We start from the raw sequence: 12,528 nt of genomic DNA on the forward strand, positions 1-12,528 counted from the left end.
CTCTCACAAGCTAGGGCTAGAAATGCTTCATTTGAGAGGTACAGTACAAAAGATTACAGGTCATTTTCAGGCATCCTTCAAAAGCAGTTTTTTGTTGAAGAAGATATGATCAAGATAAAAGCTCCAAATGAAAAATATGTTCCAAAGTGGCTTGTAGAGGACACTTTGAGGTTTCCAAAAAGTATTAGAACTCCCTCATAGCTTAAAAATTGAGTGAGATATGCTTGGTCAAAGTTGGGTGATTTTGGAGGTAAAATGGGAAATAAAAGAGGTTCAACTAGGAGTTTTTTGCAAATGGGCCTATATTTTAATGATCCAACCTTGGTCCACAAGTCACTTATGTTACCCAAACCAAGTGCTAGGAATTTTATCTTTTTATTTGATTTTTTATATGATTTTTATTTCATTTAAATGATTTAAAATAATATAATTAAAGAAAAATCAAGTATTATGTGAAAAAGATTCATATTGACTAATTCTAATCACAATTATGTCAAAATTGTAAAATATTTTCGTGCATAATTGATTAGGAAAGGATTGGTATAATATTTGACAAAATTAGAAAGCTTCCAATCAAGTTTTAAAATCAATTTCTCAAAGTAGCAAGATTGGATTCAAGTGAAGTTTTTGGACCAGATTTTAACCTAATTCTACTCTCCTATAAGTACACAACCTGAAGCATAGAATAGGGGACGGAAAAATTAGTGCAGAGGCATAGTTACAAAAACTCAAGAATACTCAAAGAAATTAAAATTCGGTTTGCAAGAATTGGGAAGTTTCAACAAGAATTGAAGGTTGCAAAAGCTTCACTGAAGGATTTGGAACGTGTCTGGATTGAAACACTACGTCAGCACCCCCAGATTTTTCTCCACTAAGCCAAAGTAAGTCGTTTTAAATCTTGGTTCGATTAGCATCATGTAAGCATGTCTTTGTTGTTTTGATTGTATGTTTGGCTGTTCCTAAGTGTTGTGATTGTTTCTGGATTATTTGTTTGAGTTTTGGTGAGTTCTAGTGTGATCGGCCATTGGAGGCCGATCCAAGCTTTTAGGTTTTCAATTAGGGCTTTTCGCTAGAATTAAAATTAGGTTGAATTGGATGCGTTTTTGAATTCGTATCATCTGGACGAAACTTTTGGAACAGGTGCGCAACATTTATATGGGGGGAGGGGCTAATCGCTATTTTCGTAGGGGGGTTTGCCACGAACGGTTTCGTAGCAAAATCGTAGCAGCATTTACAGTTTTTTTTGCAGGTCTGGGGAGGAAGACGCTGGCGTGTCAACACCTGATTCGTCTGTTTGAAAACTGGCGCGCGTTTGTCACTTGCATGTCCTGATTTCATTTTTGTTTTATTACTTGTGCTTGCTTAACGCGTGTGTGTGTGTGGTGTGGTGGTCATGTGAAGCGTTGGTAAGGGGGAGGTCATGGGTTCGAACCTCCCCTCCAACATTTATTTTTCTGTGATTTGCAATTCCTGATCCTGGGCGCCCCAGAGTCAAAACCTCACCATATACCCTCCCAATCTGATCCTTTGATTCTGCCCCTAACCAGATCTGACGCCCCTGATTCTGTGACCATACCATACACCCTAATTATAACCACATTGAATCAAAACCTAATTAACTAACTTAATTTAATTAACATAATTGTTTTATTATTTCTTTTTATATGATTAAATGCTTAATAATTATTTTTTTTTGTGAATAAAAAAAATATATATGATATTATTATTAAAAATTATAATTTGTTATTCGTGCCGATTAAATCGATTAATCGCTATGGTTAATAATATTTTTAATTAGAATGTTATTTAAGTAAATAAAATTTGGTTTCTATTATTTGGTTAAATGGTTGCAACTATTTTATTAGTTGTGATGATTAACCGTCTTCCCTTCGATTTAATTTGTTATTCTTTTTAATCGAATCAATCGATTACGAGGGGTAACAATGCATATAAAAATTCTATAAAATTATTAAAATATACCTTAATTCATTATTAGTGATAATCGAATCAATCGATTAAAATTGGTAATGGTGCAAATTATTAATCTTTTAACTATGGTAATTGAATCAATCAATTATTGCGGTTAATAGTACAAATTAAATCAGGGTTGTACGCCCACTCTTAAAACACTTCCCAAACTTTTCAAAACTTCCAGTATCAAATTACACATTATCATAGGCTATTTCAAAAGCCTTTGAGGCAAATTCCCAACCCTATCAAATTCAATTTCTAAGGGCGTACAACCCTTCCCCGAACTACGTTGACTCTGATTCTCCCTAAGGAGATACGTAGGCACTTGGCAACAAGGCGAGTCCCCTTCCCTCTAAATCTCATTTTTCCCGATTCATTTCCCTTAATTATTTAACCCTCGAAAGCATAAACCTTACCTTAATACTCTTAGCCATCAAACTGTTGACCTTAGATTCAAAGCCATAGGAAAGGGTTGAGGGTGCCTAACACCTTCCCTCGACCTGAATATAGTATCTTACCCTGATCTCTATACTGCGTAGGGTTTCCTATTCGCCCTTCATAATAGGTGGCTGTCGCGGGGAAAAATCGTTGTTTTTTTTTCGGGATGAGACACCTGATGCCTTCTTTGGGCTCGAGTGCTCAAAAAAAATGATTTTTCTTTTGTACGGACCAAACTTTTTATTGTTTCCAAAAGAGGAAAAGGAAAAAAGCTGCAATAACCTTAAAAGTGGGGAGAGATCTTGGGTAAGAGGGTTGGTTATACGAAGGGAAGGTATTAGCACCCAACGTATCTATAGTACTCTATAGGTTTCTTTGCCTTGTTTTTCATTCCATGTTGTTGAGAGGTTCTGTTGTGAGAAAAGAGGTGGGACCTAAGGTGTTTGTTTGATTATGCTCGCAAAGATCATCGCGATCCTCTGCATACATATCCCTTAGAGGGAATCAGAGCATCTGTAGCTCGGGGTCTACGGGTGCTAAGGTTTGAATGGTTTTTTTTGTTTTGTTTTGCTCGCCAAGGATCGACCTTGTGCCTACGTATTCTCAAAGGGATGTTGAGAAAGTCAGAGCAATCGTAGTTCCCACTTATGCTAGTGGAAGCAAAGAAAAATAGACAAATGTCGTCTAAATGCTAGATGTATCTAATCTATATCATCACATACATCTGTTTGTTTTTTTTTTGTTTGAAAATCTTTTCATTATAAGCCCGGGGCCATGCCACTTAGGGTGCTTAGAATGATAAAGATGTTTTTGTTTGTTTAACCAGCCTTGTGGCAAAAACTTTCAATGAAGTCAGCCTTGTGACAAAAAGTTTTGATTAATCAGCCAGCCTCGTGGCAAAAGTTTCAATGAAGTCAGCCTTGTGACAAAAACTTTGATTAATCATCCAGTACGGTGGTAAAACAGTTTGATTGATTAGCCAGCCTTGTGGCAAAAAAGAAATTTGATTGATTAGCCAGCCTTGTGGCAAAAAGTTTGATTGATTGATTGTTTGTGATGATATAGAAGAGATACTCCTATCATAGAGATGAAAAATGTCTAATCTCCTAGGGTTTTTTGATTTGGATATTGGGGATGCTTATAAGAAGCCCGTGGGTCCTTGTACGAAGCCCAAGAGGAGGCTATCCGAGGGTCCTTGCATTGTAAGCCCAAGAGGAGGCTATGGGAGGGACAATCCAGGGTCCTTGCATTGTAAGCCCAAGAGGAGGCTATGGGAGGGACAATCCAGGGTCCTTGCATTGTAAGCCCAAGAGGAGGCTATGGGAGGGACACTCGTTTGTACAAAGCCCAAGGGGAGGCATGGTATAGTTGGTTTGAGCTCTTAGAGCGATTTCACCGGGAAACCATACTCTATGTCCTAACCTAAACTAGGGAGATTCTTTGCACGAAGCCCAATAGGAGACTATGGGGAACCTAGTGTTGTACTAAGTTGAACAAGCACACATATCACACATATGAACAAACATGAACAAGTATGAACAAACATGAACAGGTATGAACAATTATATATATGACAAAGTGTGTGTATATAATGGAGTTTATGAAGGAAATATACCTGTAAGCATGATCCATTTGTATACACAGGGCTCGGGACTCATACTCGGGAGAGGTCCACTTGAGTTTATTCAAAGCTATGTAAACAGGTATTTACAAAGGGGCTTGGGACTTATACCTACATGGAGGCCCATGGTATTTTTTGGGAAGATTTAAAGAAACCTTCATTTTTGGTTTGTTATTCAAAGTTAAAAACAAATTGATTGAGATATGTACAAAAGGCGTACAATGAAATACCTAATTTCATGTACTGGAATGGGTATGTACAAAAGAGGCTTGGGACTTATACCTACGTGGAGGCCCGTGGTATTTTACAAAACATGGTCGATTGTTTATTTACAGACGCGTTGTTTGAAAAACTGTTTGAAAGTTTTTTTGTTTTTGAAAGAGTTTTTTGTATGAAGAAGAACTTGTATAAAAGGAAAAAAAGGAGTGGGTCTTATACTCTCTAATATTCGAGAGGCCCCACATCGTTTTGAAAATCAATTGATCAATTAAAAAGATTTAATCAGTAGTTTCAAAAAGAAATGGTTTATCGTTTTTTTTTGAAAAGAAACGCGATTGCTCGTTTTAAAACGATTTGAATTTTGAAAGAAGTCAATTTAATCAAGATAAACAAAAGATTATCCTCAATTAACACTTAGATGATTAGGGTTTGCTTCAAAAAATATTTACAAGTGATTAACTTTGAAAATCAAATGAAAAATAATATTTAAAAGTATTAAAATTACTTAAAAACAAGTCATTTTAAAAACTATTAAAAAATGTATCAAATAAATATTTTTTGATGATTTTTTTTGATATTCTTAAAATATATGTGTTAAACAAGAAGTGTGTAAAAAATGAATGAAAAATGAATTAATTTCATTGGTTAAATAATTAATTAAAGTTGTTAAAGAAAATGAAGAAAAAATAGTGTAAAAAAAATGGTTTGGCCCCTAGGAGTGTTGAACTCGTGACCTTGAGGTTATTATTCAAAACTTAGCCAACTGGACCACGCGCGTGGTCTGTTAATACTTGCAACGAATTAAAATATATTTTGAGATGATTTCCAAATTTCAGTTTCAAAAATATGGCGCCAAGAACACAACCCTAATTTGAATTTGAAAATTCTGAAAACTGGATTGTTTTGATCAAGTGAATAGCCTATCTTGCTCGATTTTCCACAAGGAACATGATGGTATCATTTAATTTCATTTATTTTCACTCTAAGATCATTAATTTTCTGATGAACACGAAGAACCCTAATTCCCTAATTCAATCTGAAATCGTGTTTGTGCAAGATAATTGGCAATTGATTGAGGGTTAATGATCCATGCATGTGCAGAAACAAGATAGTATGGCAGTTTTTCATTTATGATGCATGTATGATAGAGTTTGAAGTTCAAGAGAGCTTACCTTAAAAATGTCAAAACTGGAAATCGAATTCTGCAAATGAGGGATTCCAGATGTTGTTTCTTGATCTGAACACCTTCAGTGGACCTTATGGAACATGTTTGAAGTCTTGGAATGAACTGAAAACCTTTTGATCAGTTTGTGGCACCCGATCTGCAGAGCTATGGTGTGAGGATCAAATTTGATGATTTTGATGTTTCAGATCATGGATGATGATTGGGATAGTTCATATATGGTACATGGATGGTGTTTGGATGATTAACTTGGTCAGAAATGAGCTTAAATAAAATTTGGCATGATAAGTCTCATGTTATGCATATTTGGAAAGTGAGGTAGTGATTTTGAGTTTTAGGTGTTTTTGGTGTGTATGGATGGTTCAAACACATCATATGTGATGTTTATGGTTTGTGGGAAGCATCACTTTGGTCAGAACTTGCAAGGGATGGAACTTGCATTTTCTCCTCTTTGAAACTTTATGAAACTTGTAATTCAAGAAAGAAGAGAGAAACCTATCTTTTGTGAGGTTTTGGTGTCAATTTGAATGAGGTAAGGACCTCTATTTATAGGCCAAGGTTTCTGAATACAAAGCTTTGCAAGTTGATCAAGAATTGGTGATTTGGCATTTGAAGATAAAATGGAATCTTTACATTTAATGCACATGGTTAAAAGTGACTAAACCATGGTTAAAACTCTAGCTTCTTATCCTCTTCCATTCTGATCTCAAATCAGAAAAATATCTCCAATTATTGCATCTATGCATCATTACTTGGATCATTTGGCAAAATGGTTCATAACTTTGGCAAAATGACTTGAAATTTCAAGTGAAAAGTTCACTAATGTCAAAATTCAAAACCATGGCTACACTCCATATTTTTTCATGCTCTTTGACATTTTGGAAAGCTTATGTTACACACTTCAAAATCCTAGTTGAAAGTTTCCTCAAGTCTCTTAAGGAAATGGGTGAAAAAGTTCCATGAACTTTGAAGAAAATGAAGTTTTAAGTGAAATTTTCATAAGATACCAACTTTGAAGCTCCATATCTCTTAAATGGTTGATCTTATGGAAAAAAATTATATGTGTCAAAGTTGTTTATTGGATCAAAATCTACAACTTTCATGTTGGAAGTTTTTTTCAGTTTGTAGGTGAAATTTTGAGTTATTCCCCTCCAAAGTTTGGAAAAAACCATGAAAAACACTTAGAAAAATTTCTAAGTATGAAAAGTCAAACTTTTGACTTTTTGATTCTTGATTGATTTTCTTGATTTTTCTTGATCAAATGACTTCTCATATTATATATTGATGATTTAAAACTTCAAAAGTCATGGTTGACCAAAATTCCTCAAAAGTCAATGGTGTTCTTGTACAGTTGACTTTTTCAGTCGAATCGCGTTTCTGGAGATTTCAAATGAAACAGGCTACCCTCACCAAATGAATAGTATGAATGAATCATATTGAAGCATTAGAGGATATTGAGCCATGGTTTGAGTTGTGGCATCATGTCCTGATTAAAAAGTCAGTTGTTCAGTGAATTAGGTCAAAAACCCTAATTGTTGATCTGATGAAATTGATGTCTGTGGATCTTAAATTGAAATGTAATTTCCATTGGATGTTGTCATAGGGATTATTTGAGGATGATTGAAACCTTTGATTGACTTCCTGGGGATTTTTAGGGTTTCCCAAATGTGATCCCTGATTTCAGTCCCTGATAGTTCAAAACCCTGATCTGAGGATTTGTCTGATCAATCTTTGTGTAGGAGATGTCTTGAGCCAATGGATTAGGTCAAAATGATGCACTTGAGGTCTTGATATCATGTCCCAAGCCATTAGGTCAAATTCTGAGCAAAAGTCAGGAGTGTGCTGTCTTCAGTCAAAACCCTAATTCAGTCGATTCAAAGCTGTTGAGCTTGTTGAAATGAATCTCTGAGGACCAAATGTTGATTATTGATGAAGATGATTCATTTGAGATGAAGGGAGAACAAAACCCTAATTGATTGTTACTTGTACTAATGAGTGATTTCTTGATTAAACCCTGCTGAGCACAAGTAACAAACACAAGCTATGCAATTTGTTAGAGATGCAAATGATGCATATGCAAATGATATGAGGTGGTATCTTAGGTCAAAAATTGGGGTATGACAGTGGCGACTCTAAAATATTTTATTTTTAGGCAAGTTGCTACAGCTGGCGACTCTGCTGGGGATAACTTAATAGTGAATACTATGCTCCTATAGGTTTTGGCAGGGTTTAGGTTTGGCAAGGTTTTTTAGGGTTTGGCAAACTTGCCATTTTTAGGGTTTGGGGGAGATCCATCTTTTAATAAATATTAAATTATTTATTTATTTATTTGTTTTTTTGTTTTTCTTAAATGTTTATTTATCTGCCTTAAAATGTTTACCTATATTATTATATGCATTGTTGTTTCTTATGTTGTGTTAAACCCTAAGTGTGGGAGTTAACTTTGAGATCAATAGGGGAGCATGAATCGCCTACGAGTCTCATTGATAACTCCACTCGGAGTGGGTTGAGTATTCGGAAATGTCCAAAACGAGGCTTGACTTTGTTGAGGGCAGGACTGGATACTTGGCTGATCTCTCCGGGAACCTACCCCAAAAATTCGAACCTCATGGATAAAATGAGTTGTTCTAAAACCCAAAGAGACAAAAAGTCTCGGAGGCTACGAACGACCCCATGAGACCTTCTAGAACCCCCCTATAAAAAGGTTGGCTCCCAAGAGCCGCTACGTCGAACCTATGAACCTAGGACTTTTGGGCTTATGTACTTATTATATGTTTGCAATTTATATACTTCGAGTATCTATGCGTTTCAATTTTGCAGGTACCCCTACGTATTCCCTAGCCTATAGGGATCCTATTCTTAAAATCGTGTCCTTCGTACGAAGGACACCTTTGTTAGCATACGTCGATTGGCCTCTCGATGGCCATGAGATCTAGTGACTGTCTCGGACGGTCACCCTGTGCTTACATCTTTCGTCCCTAGCCTATAGGGATTCCTTTCCAAAATTGCATCCCTCGCACGAAGGGAATCTTCGTCAGCATACGTCAATTGGTCTCTCGATGGCCATGAGATAAAGTGATTGTCTCGAACGATCACTCTATGCTTACTCTTACGCACTCCCTAGCCCGTAGGGATTTTCCTTTTACATCTTTGTATTTTTACAACCACGTGTCCTTCCCACGAAGGACATCCTCATTAACGCACGTCGATTGGCTTCACGATGGCCATGAGAGCTGGTGACTGTCTTGAACGGTTAACCCGTGCTTATTCCCGCTCACCCCCTAACTGGTGTAGGTTTTGGATTTCCATCCATACATCTTTCGTCCCTAGCTTGTAGGGATTTCTGTTCGTCTTATATCGTCCTTAGATAGGTTGTGTTCCACATAGAGAACCTTCCCACGAGGGACAACTTCATAAGTACACGTCGAACGACCTCTCGAAGGTCATGAGACTTGGTGACCGTCTTGAACGGTCATCAGCTGCTACTTCCCACGCACTTCCTAATATATTCCCATTAACGTGTCATAATATCTAGCTCGCAAATATTTCATTAGGGTCAAATGTCACCCCCTAAATCCGCATAGGTTATCCTTAGGATTATATTTGTCGCATGTCCGCATTGCATTACATATAAAGAGTCATAATATACAAAAAATAAAGGAGTCCTCTGCACGCGCGTGCATTCGCTTTTTCATGCATTCAAGCATTTACATTCACATTTGCATTTCTATCCTCGCCCGCATCCATACTTACCATGCTAGCCGGTTTCCTGAATCCCACAAAGAAATAAGAGGATCATCACCTATGGAGAAAGGAAGATAAATTATTAAGAACGATCTCGGCCTTACTACAAAAAGAGGATGTCTTCCACCACGCCAACCACGTGTTCATGCCTTTTCCCAAACAAGATTATAAATACAACAAAGACTATCGTCGAGCAAGGATTAGTCCAACTGGGGCAACACCCTGAACGAAGATGCATAGCTACGATGGAGGGAAATCGACATGTGTTAACCCCACGCCAAGGGGCAAAAGGGTCATAGATTTTCTTACAAGCTCTGAAGGTTGCAAATGGTGTGATACTATCCAATGGAAAAGCAAAAGAGGTTCAGTCTAAGGAAACTCATGAAGTTCCGAAACGACGAAAACCCACCGCTAACAATTCATTCCCGACAGGTCTGACGTGCCCAAGGAGAATTCCAGATTACCCTTCACTTCTACGAGTCCACGAACTAAGGAGTGAAACAAGGTCAACAAACCCACAAAGGAGATTGCCCCTAGGATCAATAGTTTTATCATTTCAAGTTGTAACTTCTACGATCCCAAGATGTTATTTGATGTAAAAATGTTGTACCTTTCGAATAGTGATTCAATAAAATAATCATTCATGTTTTGAAATCAATTCATTCGCTTCATTCGCTCACTACTACGACTTTCCATTCACACCCTTCTATTCTATTTTCAATATCGACTTTCAATTATTAACAAACTTAAGGGAGAATGACGAATACAAATAACTAAGTCTCGCTAAACATATGCTTTCAAGGTAAGACCGAACCGACGATGTACAGACATTGTTTCAATTCCCAAACAGTGGAGACATAAGGATGTTAATCCCTCGTTACCCCCTCGAACCAGGAGTTGGAGCTTGTTTCTACTTGTCAAATAAACCTTGATTTTAACCAGGGGCAGGGTAGATTTCAATTAATTCAATGGTGTACTTTGGTTGTCAAGAGAATCCGTCAATCCAAGCAAGGATCAAGCAAAGATTCAAGCATAAGGATCAAGCATATCTTATTCCTCGCATTCATCCAAGATTGAGGAAGCAACGGAAATAACATTCACAACATCTTCCTCCTCAATACGTCATTCAAGACCGAGGACGCATCAAATTCGAAGCTTACAAACCAAACCAACATGGCAGTCACGACATTTAATATCCAAGGATCAAATCTCAAAAGAAGCATTCAAAAGAAAAAACGCCCGCTAAGTCAAAATGGAAACTTCCATGAAAACAAACCAAATGACTTAGGCAAAAATTAGGGCATCTCGATGGATCAAATTCAAAGAAATTGGTTCATGCAAAAATAAGGGATAAAAACAAAGGCGAAATACAAAGGATAATCTTGTGACTGCTAAATCACCAAAGCTTCCTGTCAATGCTTGGATCTTTACAACATTTTTTCATCGGTGCTTGGATCTCTGCTAAGGCTTCTACTCAACATCAAAACTGATTCTCTTACAAATAAAGCACATTCATTGGATTAGGAGAATTTTTAGGATCTGGAGAACATCAAGGAGAAAGGGGTGGGATAAATAAAAGTTTGAGCCTTATATCCATGGTTTCTTAAAACATGAACCAGGCCAAGTTACAACATTCAAAAGTCCTAATTGAGGCAAGGTTAACTACGAAAGCATATTAAGCAGGATTTGTTATACTGACTCCTAAGTTTGTTAAAACTATTTCTAATCACTACGCTTCTTCAAACATCTGTTTCTAATCATTCAGTCCTAATTCATAACGGACTTCGATTTCAAAACCTACATCTGCATTGCATTAGAATCACTTTTCAAAGGATACAACATCATCTACGAATATACACTTAGTATCGAGGAGATCTTGAAATTGGTTAATCAAAGATGACCATTTCTAATAAAGACTCTTACATGGGGAAGCCACGTCCAGAGGGTTTTCCTAAACAGGGGCAAAACCTCAATGATCACAGGGGCATACAATCAAACATCCTATTAACTAGGGGCATTCTCCCTAAGGTTCAGTAGACCCGGATCACATCTCGAAGCAATTTCAACCAGGGGCATGTCAAACATGGGAAGAATTCAAATTCAAAAGGATAGAACACCATGGGTAACCCTCCATATCTGGGAAGTCAAGGGCATACCCTTCAATCTAAACGTCGAAGCATATGACAAGGTTATTTCCTGGGGCATTTCCCTCATAAGCATCTTCTTCCACTAAAATAATGGGGCAATGGATACTAAATCCACAAAGCGCACAACAAAAGACACTTTCATACTCTGCAGCTTCGAACAAATCTTCCTCCTAACTACGATCTTCAAAATTCGAACAAAACAGGTATTGGGAAATCGCGCTAGCATCACACCCTACCTTATCCAACAACCTCACAACATTTCGCATACGCTTTGGTTATCAACAACATATCATTCGAGTACCATGCAAATACATATAAATCATGCATTACACACATGGGTTGATACATGACATACACCACACCTTTTTGAGTAGTCTTCTTTAAGACAAATCCTACAATTCTTTTTCCAAGTACCTTTTCAGGTATTCTTCTTCAGGACATTCTTTATTCTAATTACCTTTTAAGGTAGTCTTCTTCAAGACATTCTTTTTCTAAGTACCTCTTCAGGTAGTCTTCTTTAAGACATTTTCTTTCTAAGAACTTTTCTAAGACATTCATTTGTCCTTTCCAAAAACCTTTTTAGGTAGTCCTTTTGGGCATCTTTCAACCCTTTTTAGGCAGTCTTCTTTAAGACATTCTCTTTCTAAGAACCTTTTCAGGTAGCCTTCTTTAAGACAAATCCTACGATCCTTTCTAGGAACCTTTTCAGGTAGTCTTTTCCAAGACATTTATCATCCTTTCAGGAACCTCTTCAGGTAGTCTTCTTTAAGACATTCTAAGAACATTTCTAGGTAGTCTTCTTTAAGACAATCATCGTCAGTTCCAATAACCTTTCCAGGTAGTCTTCTTCAAGATATTTCTTTTTCTAAGTACCTTTTCAGGTAGTCTTCGTCAAGACATTCCTTTTTCTAAGTTCCTTTTCAGGTAGTCTTCTTCAAGACATTCCTTTTCTAAGTGCCTTTTTAGGTAGTCTTCTTCAAGATATTTCTTTCTCTAAGTACCTTTTCAGGTAGTCTTCTTCAAGACATTCCTTTCCTAAGTGCCTTTTCAGGTAGTCTTCTTCGAGACATTCTTGTTCTAAGTACCTTTTCAGGTAGTCTTTTTCAAACAATTTGCCATCCTTTTCAGGAATCCCTTCAGGTAGTCTTCTTTAAGACATTCTACGAACCTTCCTAAGTAGTCTTTTCTAAGACATCCATTATCCT

The sequence above is a fragment of the Vicia villosa genome, linkage group LG2 (genome assembly GCF_029867415.1).
Source record: "Vicia villosa cultivar HV-30 ecotype Madison, WI linkage group LG2, Vvil1.0, whole genome shotgun sequence".
NCBI classification, from domain to species: domain Eukaryota; kingdom Viridiplantae; phylum Streptophyta; class Magnoliopsida; order Fabales; family Fabaceae; genus Vicia; species Vicia villosa.